The sequence below is a fragment of the Grampus griseus genome (assembly GCF_964374135.1).
Source record: "Grampus griseus genome assembly, chromosome: 1".
Taxonomy (NCBI): Eukaryota; Metazoa; Chordata; class Mammalia; order Artiodactyla; family Delphinidae; genus Grampus; species Grampus griseus.
The window spans coordinates 41,647,052-41,662,449 of NC_139017.1; the positions used below are offsets into that span (position 1 = coordinate 41,647,052).

At 40.5% G+C, this 15,398-nt stretch overlaps 1 protein-coding gene across 1 annotated transcript in view; it reads left to right on the plus strand.

Moving 5' to 3' along the window:
- PACC1 (proton activated chloride channel 1) overlaps positions 1–15,398 on the plus strand; it is a 47,842-nt gene that overhangs the window by 10,067 nt on the left and 22,377 nt on the right. The window lies entirely within an intron of this gene.

Sequence of the window (15,398 nt, forward strand, 5' to 3'; positions counted from 1 at the left end):
ACCGGCCTTTGGTATGGTTGGTGGTGGTTCATTTCGCTTGCCCCATGATCTCTTCCATTCCACATTATTGTACAGTATCCACTTTTCATCGCCTGTCACAGTTTGTTTTAAAAACGGAACATTTGGGACTTCCCTCATGGTCCAGTGGCAAAGAATCCGCCTTACAATGCAGGGGACGCAGGTTCGATCCCTGGTCAGGGAACTAAGATCCCACATGCTGTGGGGCAACTACACCCATGTGCTGCAACTACTGAGCTGGTGTGCCTCAACTAGAGCCTGTGTGCTGCAAACTACAGAGCCCGTGTGCTCTGAAACCCGTGCGCCACAACTACAGAGGCCTCACGCCCTGGAGCTTATACGCCACAACTAGAGAAGAGAAAACCCGCACGCCACAACTAGAGAGAAGCCCGCGCACTGCAACGAAGAGCCCGCATGCCGCAACTAAGACCTGATGCAGCCAAAAATAAATAAATAAATAAGTAATAAATCTTTAAAAAAAAAAAAGCGGAACATTTTCATTATGTTAGAGAATCGTGTGTGGAAATATGGTCAAGAAGGTTTTTTAGCTCAACTTATGTGGAACCCAAACATCAAAGCGATTAACATAACCAAGCTGGTGCAGATGATTTTCAACGCTTGATTTGGATATTTTGAGTATGTCAGCAGCTATCTTCAACGTGGTATAATGTTGATTGTTCTCAATTAATGTCTCAATTTGATTGCTATCAACTTCAACTGGTCTACCCAACCATGGAGCATCCTCTAGCAAGAAATCTCCAACACAAAACTTTGCAAACCACTTTTGACATGTTCAATCAGTCACAGCATCTTCTCCATACACTGAACAAATCTTTTTTTGCATTTCGGTTGTGTTTTTACCTTTCTTGAAATAATAAAGCAGAATATGCTGAAAATGTTGCTCTTTTCCATCTTCCATATTAGAATGACTACACAGAAATTCACAAATTTTGATAAGTCTTTTTTTAAATGCACGCTGATATGACAGCTCTCACAAACAATCTAACAGAATTGTTTTGAACAAAGTTAAGGACAACTAAGTGCTACCAGAGCCATCTTACGGAAAAAACTGAATGAAACTTTTGGCCGACCCAATAGATTATTGGTTACCAGGGACCAGGAGAAAGATGGAGTGACTGCTAATGGGTGTGGAGTTTCTTTTTGGGTAATGACAACGTTCTGTAATTAGATAGTGGTTATGGTTATACACCTTGTGAATATTTTAAAAACTACAAAATATATTCACTTTAAAAAGGTAAATTTTATGGTAGGTAAATTATATCTCACTGAAAAACCAAAACAAAATTAAAACAACAAACCCACCACATCACTAAAAAGAAAAAAAGATAAAGAAGTCATTTCTTCTTCACAATCTGAATGCATCTTAGCCCAGTGCTCTCTGCAAGGTAGAGTTTTGCAGGGTTGCGGTAGTCAGCCGGTTTCCTTTCCTGTAAATAAAGGTCCCACAATGTTTTACATATCCTCTTAATGGCCTGACTTCAAGTTTGGGTTTTTGAAGCAGTTCTGTCATGGGTTTTACAAAACTCATAAATTACCTTTCCCAAGAAAATCTTGTGCATTATTTTTCTCTTCTACTACTCTGACTTTGCATATATATATAAAGGATGTATACTTTTAAAATACATTCATCCTGCGTGTCACAAAAAAAGCCAGAGTTTGGTTTTTCTGACTGCAGAGTGTGTGGGACATTTTCTCAGATATCCAGCACCCGTCTAAAAGAATGGTAAAATGAAACGGTGTCTACTTTTAGAATCGGAGTGTCACGTATAGCACGTGTGGATGATAAACAATTCTACAGTGTTTTATTTATGTTACATGCCAATTTGTGGATCAGTGAAGGGCCTGTGAAGAGGCTAAACCTGGCTTCTGTGAATGAAACAGAAGAGACTCTGGGCCCGTGTTCCCACGAGAGTAATTTGTCCAGGTACCCCTGCCAAACAAATACAGATGGTGCAGTTGTCATGTGACCTTTCTGTTAAATTAGTTTTTTGCCTTAAAGTTTTTGCCTTTTTGCCTTGAATTAGTTTGTTTTTTGAAGTTTCGAGAATAAGTAGGGAGAAAGTCACCTCTTTCCCTAACCAAAGGCACCATGAAGGCAGAACATTTCAAATCATGTTCTGGCTGTGATAGCAGAGACACCTGCCCACAGATGCCTGTCATTGTTCATCATGTTGTACAGCCTAGACGTAATATGCAGTTTACCTTAAAAATGTTCTGCTTGTTTTGAAGTTATGTTTTTTGAATCAAATCTTCTTTTATCGTCATTAGTAACTGAATCTTAAGGACTGATGTTTACTGTCGTGTAGCGGAAGAGCATGCGCTAGGAGTCAGGACTCTAGGACCCTCATTCTGTGCCAGGTGTTGACTGTGGGACCAGGATCACTGCACAAGGAATGGGGTTGGACCAGATACCCTTTCAGGTCCCTACCAACTCTTAACAATTCTATTCAGACGTTACACACCAATTCAGTCCTTCACTTTTATCTTGTGATCTTTTCAAGCCCCCTCAGAATGTAGCAACCTGAAACCTGTTGCCACTGCAGTTATGAGCAGCTCATGACAGTGAATATGCTTTTACCTGCCATGTTTTTTTTTTTAACATCTTTATTGGGGTATAATTGCTTTACAATGGTGTGTTACTTTCTGCTTTATAAAAAAGTGAATCAGCTATACATATACATATGTTCCCATATCTCTTCCCTCTTGCGTCTCCCTCCCTTCCACCTTCCCTATCCCACCCTTCCAGTCGGTCACAAAGCACCGAGCCGATATCCCTGTGCCATGCGGCTGCTTCCCACTAGCTATCTACCTTACGTTTGTTAGTGTGTATATGTCCATGACTCTCTCTCGCCCTGTCACAGCTCACCCTTCCCCCTCCCCATATCCTCAAGTCCGTTCTCCAGTAGGTCTGTGTCTTTATTCCCGTCTTACCCCTAGGTTCTTCATGACATTTTTTTTTCTTCTTAAATTCCATATATAAGTGTTAGCATACGGTATTTGTCTCTCTCTTTCTGACTTACTTCACTCTGTATGACAGACTCTAGGTCTATCCACCTCATTACAAATAGCTCAATTTCATTTCTTTTTATGGCTGAGTAATATTCCATTGTATATACGTGCCACATCTTCTTTATCCATTCATCCGATGATGGGCACTTAGGTTGTTTCCATCTCTGGGCTATTGTAAATAGAGCTGCAATGAACATTTTGGTACATGACTCTTTTTGAATTATGGTTTTCTCAGGGTATATGCCCAGTAGTGGGATTGCTGGGTCATATGGTAGTTCTATTTGTAGTTTTTTAAGAAACCTCCATACTGTTCTCCATAGTGGCTGAACCAATTCACATTCCCACCAGCAGTGCAAGAGTGTTCCCTTTTCTCCACACCCTCTCCAGCATTTATTGTTTCTAGATTTTTTGATGATGGCCATTCTGACTGGTGTGAGATGATATCTCATTGTAGTTTTGATTTGCATATCCCTAATGATTAATGATGTTGAGCATTCTTTCATGTGTCTGTTGGCAATCTGTCTGTCTTCTTTGGAGAAATGTCTGTTTAGGTCTTCTGCCCATTTTTGGATTGGGTTGTTTGTTTTTTTAATGTTGGGCTGCATGAGCTGCTTGTAAATTTTGGAAATTAATCCTTTGTCAGTTGCTTCATTTGCAAATATTTTCTCCCATTCTGAGGGTTGTCTTTTGGTCTTGTTTATGGTTTCCTTTGCTGTGCAAAAGCTTTGAAGTTTCATGAGGTCCCATTTGTTTATTTTTGTTTTTATTTCCATTTCTCTAGGAGGTGGGTCAAAAAGGATCTTGCTGTGATTTATGTCATAGAGTGTTCTGCCTATGTTTTCCTCTAAGAGTTTGATAGTTTCTGGCCTTACATTTAGGTCTTTAATCCATTTTGAGCTTATTTTTGTGTATGGTGTTAGGGAGTGATCTAATTTCATACTTTTACATGTACCTGTCCAGTTTTCCCAGCACCACTCATTGAAGAGGCTGTCCTTTCTCCACTGTACATTCCTGCCTCCTTTATCAAAGATAAGGTGACCATATGTGTGTGGGTTTATCTCTGGGCTTTCTATCCTGTTCCATTCATCTATCTTTCTGTTTTTGTGCCAGTACCATACTGTCTTGATTACTGTAGCCTTGTAGTATAGTCTGAAGTCAGGGAGCCTGATTCCTCCAGCTCCATTTTTCATTCTCAAGATTGCTTTGGCTATTCGGGGTCTTTTGTGTTTCCATACAAATTGTGAAATTTTTTGTTTTAGTTCTGTGAAAAATGCCAGTGGTAGTTTGGTAGGGATTGCATTGAATTTGTAGATTGCTTTGGGTAGTAGAGACATTTTCACAATGTTAATTCTTCCAATCCAAGAACATGGTATATCTCTCCATCTATTTGTATCATCTTTAATTTCTTTCATCAGTGTCTTATAATTTTCTGCATACAGGTCTTTTGTCTCCTTACATAGGTTTATTCCTAGATATTTTATTCTTTTTGTTGCAATGGTAAATGGGAGTGTTTTCTTGATTTCACTTTCAGATTTTTCATCATTAGTGTATAGGAATGCAAGAGATTTCTGTGCATTAATTTTGTATCCTGCTACTTTACCAAATTCATTGATTAGCTCTAGTAGTTTTCTGGTAGCATCTTTAGGATTCTCTATGTGTAGTATCATGTCATCTGCAAACAGTGACAGCTTTACTTCTTCTTTTCTGATTTGGATTCCTTTTGTTTCCTTTTCTTCTCTGATTGCTATGGCTAAAACTTCCAAAACTATGTTGAGCAACAGTGGTGAGAGTGGGCAACCTTATCTTGTTCCTGATCTTAGTGGAAATGCTTTCAGTTTTTTACCATTGAGGATGATGTTGGCTGTGGGCTTGTCATATATGGCCTTTATTATGTTGAGGAAAGTTCCCTCTATGCCTACTTTCTGCAGGGTTTTTATCATAAATAGGTGTTGAATTTTGTCAAAAGCTTTCTCTGCATCTATTGAGATGATCATATTGTTTTTCTCCTTCAGTTTGTTAATGTGGTTTATCACATTGATTGCTTTGTGTATATTGAAGAATCCTTGCATTCCTGGAATAAACCCCACTTGATCATGGTGTATGATCCTTTTAATGTGCTGTTGGATTCTGTTTGCTAGTACTTTGTTGAGGATTTTTGCATCTATGTTCATCAGTGATCCTGGCCTGTAGTTTTCTTTCTTTGTGACATCCTTGTCTGGTTTTGGTATCAAGGTGTTGGTGGACTCGTAGAATGAATTTGGGAGTGTTCCTCCCTCTGCTATATTTTGGAAGAGTTTGAGAAGGATAGGTGTTAGCTCTTCTCTAAATATTTGATAGAATTCGCCTGTGAAGCCATCTGGTCCTGGGCTTTTGTTTGTTGGAAGATTTGGGGTTTCTTTCTTTCTTTTTTTTTTTTTTTAACATCTTTATTGGGGTATTCGCCTGTGAAGCCATCTGGTCCTGGGCTTTTGTTTGTTGGAAGATTTTTAATCACAGTTTCAATTTCAGTGCTTGTGATTGATCTGTTCAGATTTTCTGTTTCTTCCTGATTCAGTCTTGGCAGGTTGTGCATTTCTAAAAATTTGTCCATTTCTTCCAGGTTGTCCATTTTATTGGCATAGAGTTTCTTGTAGTAATCTCTCATGATCTTTTGTATTTCTGCAGTGTCAGTTGTTACTTCTTCTTTTTCATTTCTAATTCTATTGATTTGAGTCTTCTCCCTTTTTTTCTTGATGAGTCTGGCTAATGGTTTATCTATTTTGTTTATCTTCTCAAAGAACCAGCTTTTAGTTTTATTGATCTTTGCTATTGTTTCCTTCATTTCTTTTTCATTTATTTCTGATCTGATTTTTATGATTTCTTTCCTTCTGCTAGCTTTGGGGTTTTTTTGTTCTTCTTTCTCTAATTGCTTGAGGTGTAAGGTTAGGTTGTTTATTCGAGATGTTTCTTGTTTCTTAAGGTGGACTTGTATTGCTATAAACTTCCCTCTTAGAACTGCTTTTGCTGCATCCCATAGGCTTTGGGTCGTCGTGTTTTCACTGTCATTTGTTTCTAGGTATTTTTTGATTTCCTCTTTGATTTCTTCAGTGATCACTTCGTTATTAAGTAGTGTATTGTTTAGCCTCCATGTTTTTGTATTTTTTACAGATCTTTTCCTGTAATTGATATCTAGTCTTATGGCGTTGTGGTCGGAAAAGATACTTGATACAATTTCAATTTTCTTAAATTTGCCAAGGGTTGATTTTTGACCCAAGATATGATCTATCCTGGAGAATGTTCCATGAGCACTTGAGAAGAATGTGTATTCTGTTGTTTTTGTATGGAGTGTCCTATAAATATCAATTAAGTCCATCTTGTTTAATGTATCATTTAAAGTTTGTGTTTCCTTATTTATTTTCATTTTGGATTATCTGTCCATTGGTGAAAGTGGGGTGTTAAAGTCCCCTACTATGAATGTGTTACTGTCGATTTCGCCTTTTATGGCTGTTAGTATTTGCCTTACGTATTGAGGTGCTCCTATGTTGGGTGCACAGATATTTACAATTGTTATATCTTCTTCTTGGATTGATCCCTTGATCACTATGTAGTGTCCCTCCTTATCTCTTGTAATAGTCTTTATTTTAAAGTCTATTTTGTCTGATACGAGAATTGCTACTCCAGCTTTCTTTTGGTTTCCATTTGCATGGAGTATCTTTTTCCATCCCCTTACTTTCAGTCTGTATGTGTCTCTAGGTCTGAAGTGGGTCTCTTATAGACAGCATATATATGGGTCTTGTTTTTGTATCCATTCAGCCAATCTGTGTCTTTTGGTGGGAGCATTTAGTCCATTTACATTTAAGGTAATTATCGATATGTATGTTCCTATTCCCATTTTCTAAATTGTTTTGAGTTTGTTATTGTCGGTCTTTTCCTTCTCTTGTGTTTCTTGCCTAGAGAAGTTCCTTTAGCATTTGTTGTAAAGCTGGTTTGGTGGTGCTGAACTCTCTCAGCTTTTGCTTGTCTGTAAAGGTTTTAATTTCTCCATCAAATCTGAATGAGATCCTTGCTGGGTAGAGTAATCTTGGTTGCACGTTTTTCTCCTTCATCACTTTCAGTATGTCCTGCCACTCCCTTCTGGCTTGCAGAGTTTCTGCTGAGAGATCGGCTGTTAACCTTATGGGGATTCCCTTGTGTGTTATTTGTTGTTTTTCCCTTGCTGCTTTTAATATGCTTTCTTTGTATTTAATTTTTGACAGTTTGAGTAATATGTGTCTTGGCGTATTTCTCCTTGGATTTATCCTGTATGGGACTCTCTGTGCTTCCTGGACTTGATTAACTATTTCCTTTCCCATATTAGGGAAGTTTTCAACTATAATCTCTTCAAATATATTCTCAGCCCCTTTCTTTTTCTCTTCTTCTTCTGGAAGAAGAGAAAATTGAATGTTGGTGTGTTTAATGTTGTCCCAGAGGTCTCTGAGACTGTCCTCAGTTCTTTTCATTCTTTTTTCTTTATTCTGCTCTGCAGTAGTTATTTCCACTATTTTATCTTCCAGGTCACTTATCCGTTCTTCTGCCTCAGTTATTCTGCTATTGATCCCATCTAGAGTATTTTTCATTTCATTTATTGTGTTGTTCATCACTGTTTGTTTCATCTTTAGTTCTTCTAGGTCCTTGTTAAATGTTTCTTGCATTTTGTCTCTTCTATTTCCAAGATTTTGGATCATCTTTACTATCATTATTCTGAATTCTTTTTCAGGTAGATTGCCTGTTTCCTCTTCATTTGTTAGGTCTGGTGCGTTTTTATCTTGCTCCTTCATCTGCTGTGTGTTTTTCTGTCTTGTCATTTTGCTTATCTTACTGTGTTTGGGGTCTCCTTTTTGCAGACTGCAGGTTCGTAGTTCCCGTTGTTTTTGATGTCTGTCCTCAGTGGCTAAGGTTGGTTCAGTGGGTGTGTAGGCTTCCTGGTGGAGGGGACTAGTGCCTGTGTTCTGGTGGATGAGGCTGGATCTTGTCTCTCTGGTGGGCAGGTCCACGTCTGGTGGTGTGTTTTGGGGTGTCTGTGTACTTATTATTTTAGGCAGCCTCTCTGCTAATGGGTGGGGTTGTGTTCCTGTTTTGCTAGTTGTTTGGCATAGGGTGTCCAGCACTGTAGCTTGCTGGTCGTTGAATGAAGCTGGGTGCTGGTGTCGAGATGGAGATCTCTGGGAGATTTTTGCCTTTTGATATTATGTGGAGCTGGGAGGTCTCTTGTTGTCCTGAAGTTGGCTCTTCCACCTCAGAGCCACAGCACTGACTCCTGGCTGCAGCACCAAGAGCCTTTCATCCACACGGCTCAGAATAAAAGGGAGAAAAAGTAGAGAGAAATAATTAGTAGAAGTAGGAAGAAAGAAAGAAAGAAGGAAAGAAAGAAAGGAGGGAGAGAGGGAGGATGGGAGGAAGGAATGAAGGAAGGAAGGAGGGAAGGAAGGAAAAAAGAAAGAAAGAAGATAAAGTAAAATAAAATAAAGTTATTAAATTAAAAAATAATTATTAAGGAAAAAAACGGACAGATAGAACCTTAGAACAAATGGTGGAAGCAAAGCTATACAGACAAAATCTCACACAGAAGCATACATATACACGCTCACATAAAGACGAAAAGGGGAAAAAATCATAAATCTTGCTCTCAAAGTCCACCTCCCCAATTTGGGATGATCCGTTGTCTATTCATGTATTCCACAGATGCAGGTACATTAAGTTAACTGTGGAGCTTTAATCCGCTGCTTCTGAGGCCGCTGGGAGAGATTGCCCCTTCTCTTCTTTGTTCTCACAGCCCCCCGGGGCTCAGCTTTGGATTTGGCCCCGCCTCTGCGTGTATGTCGCTGGAGGGCGTCTGTTCCTTGCTCAGACAGGATGGGGTTAAAGGAGCCGCTGTTTCGGGGGCTCTGGCTCACTCAGGCCGGGGGGAGGGAGGGGCGCGGGTTGCGGGGCGAGCCTGCAGCGGCGGAGGCCGGCGTGACGTTGCACCAGCCTGAGGCGCGCCGTGCATTCTCCTGGGGAAGTCGTCCCTGGATCCCGGGAACCTGATAGTGGCGGGCTGCACAGGCTCCGCGGAAGAGGGGTGTGGAGAGTGACCTGTGCTCGCACACAGGCTTCTTGGTGGCGGCAGCAGCAGCCTTAGCGTCTCCCGCCCGTCTCTGGGGTTCGCGCTTTTAGCCGCGGCTCGCGCCCGTCTCTGGCGTTCTTTCAAGCAGCGCTCTTAATCCCCTCTCCTCGTGCACCAGGAAACAAAGAGGGAAGAAAAAGTCTCTTGCCTCTTCGGCAGCTCTAGACCTTTTCCCGGACTCCCTCCCGGCTAGCCATGGTGCACAAACCCCTGCAGGCTGTGTTCACGCCGCCAACCCCAGTCCTCTCCCTGCGCTCCGACCAAAGCCCGAGCCTCAGCTTGCAGTCCCACCCGCCCTGGCAAGTGAGCAGACAAGCCTCTCGTGCTGGTGAGTGCCGGTCGGCACCGATCCTCTGTGCGGGAATCTCCCTGCTTTGCCCTCCGCACCCCTGTTGCTGTGCTTTCCTCCGCGGCTCCGAAGTTCCCCCGTCTGCCACCCGCAGTCTCCGCTGGCGAAGGGGCTTCCTAGTGTGTGGAAACCTTTCCTCCTTCACAGCTCCCTCCCACTGGTGCAGGTCCCGTCCCTAATCTTTTGTCTCTGTTTTTTCTTTTTTTCTTTTGCCCTACCCAGGTACGTGGGGAGTTTCTTGCCTTTTGGGAGGTCTGAGGTCTTCTGCCAGCATTCAGTGGGTGTTCTGTAGGAGTTGTTCCACATGTAGATGTATTTCTGATGTATCTGTGGGGAGGAAGGTGATCTCCACGTCTTACTCTTCCGCCATACTCACAACACCCCACCTGCCATGTTTTGAAGTGAACCTGTGGTCTCACATGGACCATGGGGGCTGGGAGTGCTTTCCAAGCAAAACAGCTATGGGTAGGTCCCTGTGCACAAACCACCGTACTTTGGGTCCTGTGGCCCTGCAGCCAAGCTACATGTGACTGATCAGGAATCAGCACCAGAGCTAAGGGAAGCCATCTACAGGCTGGGTGTGGAGAAGGGCAGTGTCTTGTGAGGTGCCTAATGGGGTACCCTATACAGGATACTCTCCAGGAGGGGGTCTGCATGCAAAACTCAGAGAGAGGGACTTCAGGAGTAAAGTGGAGCAGGGTCATGAGAGGAACACAGCGGGAAGGCAGGTGGCAGAGCTGTGAGGGTGCAGAAATTGACACAGTCCCACTAGGGACCTACTAAACAATAAGCAGCCAAAGCAGAATCAGAGACAAAGGAAGTTGAAAAAGTGAATTGCTTTAATTCCTTTTGGAGAACTAGAGCTGCTTTGTACCTTGGCTTCACTCTCAGCTACCCAAGGGATTTCCTTGGGGCTTCCTGGTTCCTTTTAGAGTAAACAGCCATTGTCAGCAGTAACCTGTTCTTCACAGCCTGAAGGAACCACACAGACACTTCTGGGAATTGCCATTCCTGTAAAGTAAGAATTTTCTAAACTATTTTACCAGAAATAATAAGGCACACCAGTTGGTTTTTTTAGATTGGATAACTTCTTTTATGTGCCTGAAATACACTAGTATTCTCTGACCAATTCAGGGTAGCTAGTAAGCATTGTAAGACTTAGTTCATCTGTTATTTGGGTTATTCATTCATTTAACAGACATGGAAACATTACATGACTACTATATGAAAGACACTGTATTCTGCCCCACCTCCATTTTATCTTCAGCATATATTTTTTCTAGTTAATTATTATGAGATTGTCATTCCATGCTCTTCATCTTTGTTATCTTCATCATTGAGGGCTTCATTTTTTGAGGAGTAGTGGGTACGTTCTGGGTCTCCAATAACAGTAATTCATTGAGCAGGCACTCTGTAGTGCATTTTACAACAATCTCTCATTTGAAATGATTATTTCCTTTTCACATGAAGAAAGTTAGCCTTAGGAGCATTAAGTAACTGTCCTGGGTCACAGAGTAGTTATATTTAGTAGCAGAGCTGGGGCTGGAGACCAAGCTCTTACTCTACCACTGGCCTAGATATCTGGTCTTTCAGTTCGCAAAACAAATGAATAATGAACACCACATTATTTCTTCCTCAAAATCCTCCTGGTGCTTTAGGGACAGGGCTAATGCAACCTCCTCCACAAAACCTTTGCTGATCTCTGCCCTTAGCCCTGCACTCCCCATTCAGCCCTCCAAGAAAAGGAAGTCTCACATTTTACATCTTCACATCCTTCTGAATCCTGTAGCACTTGTAGCACAAACCATCAATCCTTCTCTCTTGGTATCTCCCTGAAGCACCTAGTACAAAGTGTTGCATGTAGAGTTGATGCTTGATGTATGTTTGTAGAAGTAAAGAATGAATGATTTCCTTCTCTCTGTCAACCTAGGACATTTAAAGTTCTGTGCTTGGGCTTCCCTGGTGGCACAGTGGTTGGGAGTCTGCCTGCCGATGCAGGGGATGTGGGTTCGTGCCCCGGTCCGGGAGGATCCCGCGTGCTGCGGAGCAGCTGGGCCCGTGAGCCGTGGCTGCTGGGCCTGCGTGTCTGGAGCCTGTGCTCCGCGGCGGGAGAGGCCATGGCAATGAGAGGCCTGCGTACCGCGCAAAAAAAAAAAAAAAGTTCTGTGCTCCTCTTTTGTGCTTTTAAATAAAAGAAAATGAAATAATTATGAGCAAATACTCTTCTGTCTTTGTATTTAGAGTCCATCTCTTATAGACATCATTTGGTTGGATCTAGTTTTTAATCCAGGCTGACAGTCTCTGCCTTTTAATTGGAGTGTTTAGTCCATTTACATTTACAGTAATTATTGATATGGTTGCATTTGGTTCTACCATTTTGCTGTTTTCTATTTGTCTTATATGTTGTTTCTCTGTTCCTTCTTTCCCAAAAGTTAGAAAACCTTACAGTATTGTTGTATAATTTTTGCTTTAGATAGCCTAAAATTTTAAAAATATGTAAATAGCTTTTTATATTTACCTACGTATTTAACATTTCCAAGGATCTTTATTCCTTCCTATACATCTGAGTGTTACCATCTAGTGTCATTTCAGAATTTTCTTTAGCGTGCATTGTAGTGCAAGTCTATTGGTGATGAATTCTCTCAGCTTTTGTGTTTGGAAATAACCTTATCCCCTTCATTTTTGAAGGTTAGTTTTGCTGGAATTTTAAAATTCTCAGTTGACAGAATTTTTTTCTTTCAGTACTTTAAAGATGTTCCGTTGTCTTTCGACCTTCATTACTTATGATCAAAAGTTAACCTATCATTGGATATAATTTCCTGTATGTAATATGCGTTTTTTTTTCCTGGCTGCTTTCAAGATTTTTCTCTTACCTTTGCATTGGCTGTTTGACTATGATTTGCATAGGATTGGTTTTCTTATTTATCCTGCTTGGCATGTATTGAGCTTCTTGGATCTATAAATTGATGTTTTTTCTCCGGTTTTGGGAAGTTTGGGCCATTAGTTTTTCAAATATTTTTTGTAACCCATTTTCTCCCTTCAGTTACATGTTGTTAGAGTGCTAGATATTGTCCCACAGTTGTCTAGGCTCTGTTAGTCTTTTTCTTCAATCTTTTTTTTTTTTTAGATTGGATAATTTCTGTTCATTTAACTTCAACTACACTGGCTTTTTTTCCTTGTCAACTTTTGCTGTTAAAGACTATGCTGTGAGTTTTTCATTTTATTTATTTTTCTTTTCAGCTCTAGAATTCCCATTGGTTCTTTTCTGCAGTTTCAGATTCTCTATTTCCCCTCTGTTCATTCCTTATCCTTACATTTTCTTTTAAATCCTTAAAGTGCTGTAAAATTCCTGTCTGCTAATCGCAACATTTGGGGTCATCTTGGCATTGGTTTCTATATACTGCTTTTTTCCTTGAGTATGGGTCACATTTTCTTGTTTTTGTGCATGTCTGGTGATTTTTTAATTGAACACTAGATGCTATTAATCACACGTTATAGAGGTTCTGGATTCTCTTATGATCCTCTGAAGAAGTTTTGTCTTAGCAGGTAGTTAAAATGACAAGACTCAAGTTCTAATCTATGTTCCTTGCATTAGCAGCAGCTGAAATCTCCACTCAGATCTTTTGGTTTCCACCTGCTGCTTTTTTGCTGGCCCTCCTGGTGTCTCCAGTCAAGAAGTTGAGCATATTTCATTTGCAGATTTGGGAGTTGACTACCCTATGTGGCTCCCTCCCTTTCAGGTTTCCCCCTAACTTTCTCTGACTGCTCTGCCATCCTTGAACTCTGTCCACTGTCATCCCCTCATGTGACTTTTTCTCTGTGTGTATGCATCATTGGTGTCTCTCCCTCTTCTTTTTTTTTTGGGGGGGGTGGAATATAGTTAATTTACAATGTTGTGTTAGTTTCGAGTGTACAGCAGAGCGATTCAGTTTTATATATATATGGTTTTTTATTTACGCTTTTTCAGATTCTTTTCCATTATTACAAAATATTGAGTATAGTTCCCTGTGCTACACAGTAGGTCCTTGTTGTTTACCTATTTTATATATAGTAGTGTGTATATGTTAATCCCAAACTTCTAGTTTATCTCACCCCACACCCCCTCCAGTATCCCCTTTGGTAACCTAAGTTTGTTTTATGTGTCTGTGGCTCTATTTCTGTTTTGTAAATAAGTTCATTTGTATCTTTTTTTTAGATTCCACATATAAGTGATATCCCATGATATTTGTCTTTCTCTGATTTACTTCACTTAATATGATAATCTCTAGATTCATTCATGTTACTGCAGATGGCATTATTTCTTCTTTATGGCTGAGTAGTATTCCACTGTGTGTGTGTGTGTGTGTGTGTGTGTGTGTGTGTGTGTGTATATATATATATATATATATATACACACCACATCTTCTTTATCCATTCGTCTATTGATTGGACACTTAGGTTGCTTCCATGTCTTGGCTATTGTAAATAGTGCTGCTGTGAACATTGGGATGCATATATCTTTTCGAATTAGAGTTTTCTCCAGATATATGCCCAGGAGTGGAATTGCAGGATGCTATGGTAATTCTATTTTTAGTTTTTTAAGGAACCTCCATACTGTTCTCCATAGTGGCTGCACCTATTTACCTTCCTACCAATAGTGTAGGAGGAATCCCTTTTCTCTACACCCTCTCCAGCATTTATTATTTGTAGACTTTTTAATGATGGCCATTCTGACTGGTGTGAAGTGGTAACCTCACTGGAGTTTTGATTTGCATTTCTCTAATAATTAGCGATATTGAGCATCTTTTCATGTGCCTTTTGGCCATCTGTATGTCTTCTTTGGAGAAATGTCTCTTTAGGTCTTCTGCCCATTTTTTATTGGGTTGTTTGTTTTTTGGATATTAAGCTGTATGGCCTGTTTGTATATTTTGGGAATTAATCCCTTGTCAGTCACATAGTTTGCAAATATTTTCTCCCAGACCATAGGTTGTTTTTTCATTTTGTTTATAGTTTCCTTTGTTGTGCAAAAGCTTTTTAGTTTAATTGGGTCCCATTTTTTTTTTAATTTCCATTACTCTAGGAGATGGTTCAGAAAAAATATTGCTATAATTTATGTCCAGGAGTGTTCTGCCTATGTTTTCCTCTAGGAGTTTTATAGTATCCAGTCTTACATTTGGGTCTTTAATCCACTTTGAGTTTATTTTTGTGTATGGTGTTAGAGAATGTTCTAATTTCATTCTTTTACATGTAGCTGTCCAGTTTTCACAGCATCACTTATTGAAGAGACTGTCTTTTCTCCATTGTGTATTCTTAGCACCTTCATCATAGATTAGGTGACCATGAGTGTGTGGGTTTATTTCTGGGCTTTCTGTCCTGTTCCATTGATCTGTATTTCTGTTTTTGTGCCCCTACCATACTGTTTTGATGACTGTAGCTTTGCAGTGTAGTCTGAAGTCAGGGAGCATGATTCCTCTAGCTCCATTCTTCTTTCTCAAGATTGTTGTGGCTTTCAGGGTGTTTCGTGTTTCTGCATAAATCAAAGAATTTTTTGTTCTAGTTCTGTGAAAAATGCCATTGGGCTCTCGCTCTTCTTATAAGGATACTAGTCCTATTGGATTAGGGCCCATCCTTATGACCTTGTTTAACCCAATTATCTCCTTAACTGCCCTGTCTCCAAATATTGTCACACTGGGGGTTAGGGCTTCAACATAGGACTTTTGGGAAGGGGCTGGCATCGGGACACGTTCAGTCATTTACCATCTAATTGCAGAATGCCTGCTCTATTCCAGGCACAGCGTGAAGGGCTAGGGGTTCATTATGGACAAGACTGGCCCTGTCTCTGCCCTCGTGGAGCTCACAGCCTAGGGGGATAAAAAGACATGTAGACAGTAGCATTGC